Raw genomic sequence first — 306 nt, 5'->3', positions numbered from 1 at the left:
CCAGTTTTTACCATACTTTCAAAACAAAAATTAAAATAGGAAAAATATGCAATATGAAAATAATTGAAGACAAAATGTGTTTTACTGAGAAAAAACAAAATTTGGTTTTTAAAAAGCCTTTTTCCAAAAGGTACATCTGGAAAAAGGGGGGTCGTCTTATAATCAGGGTCATCTTATATTCGGGCCAATACGGTATTTTCACAGTCATGGTTGTGATGTTTTGTGTTGTACTCTTTTAGTTGGCACCTAAATAATTCACTGAAGTGATTAACTTTCATACTGGGAATTTGTCCTCTGCATTTACCC

Source organism: Sinocyclocheilus anshuiensis, unplaced genomic scaffold, assembly GCF_001515605.1.
Source record: "Sinocyclocheilus anshuiensis isolate Anshui unplaced genomic scaffold, SAMN03320099.WGS_v1.1 scaffold2628, whole genome shotgun sequence".
Taxonomy (NCBI): domain Eukaryota; kingdom Metazoa; phylum Chordata; class Actinopteri; order Cypriniformes; family Cyprinidae; genus Sinocyclocheilus; species Sinocyclocheilus anshuiensis.
The sequence above is the reverse complement of the archived record's forward strand: the minus strand, read 5'-3'. Positions refer to the sequence as shown.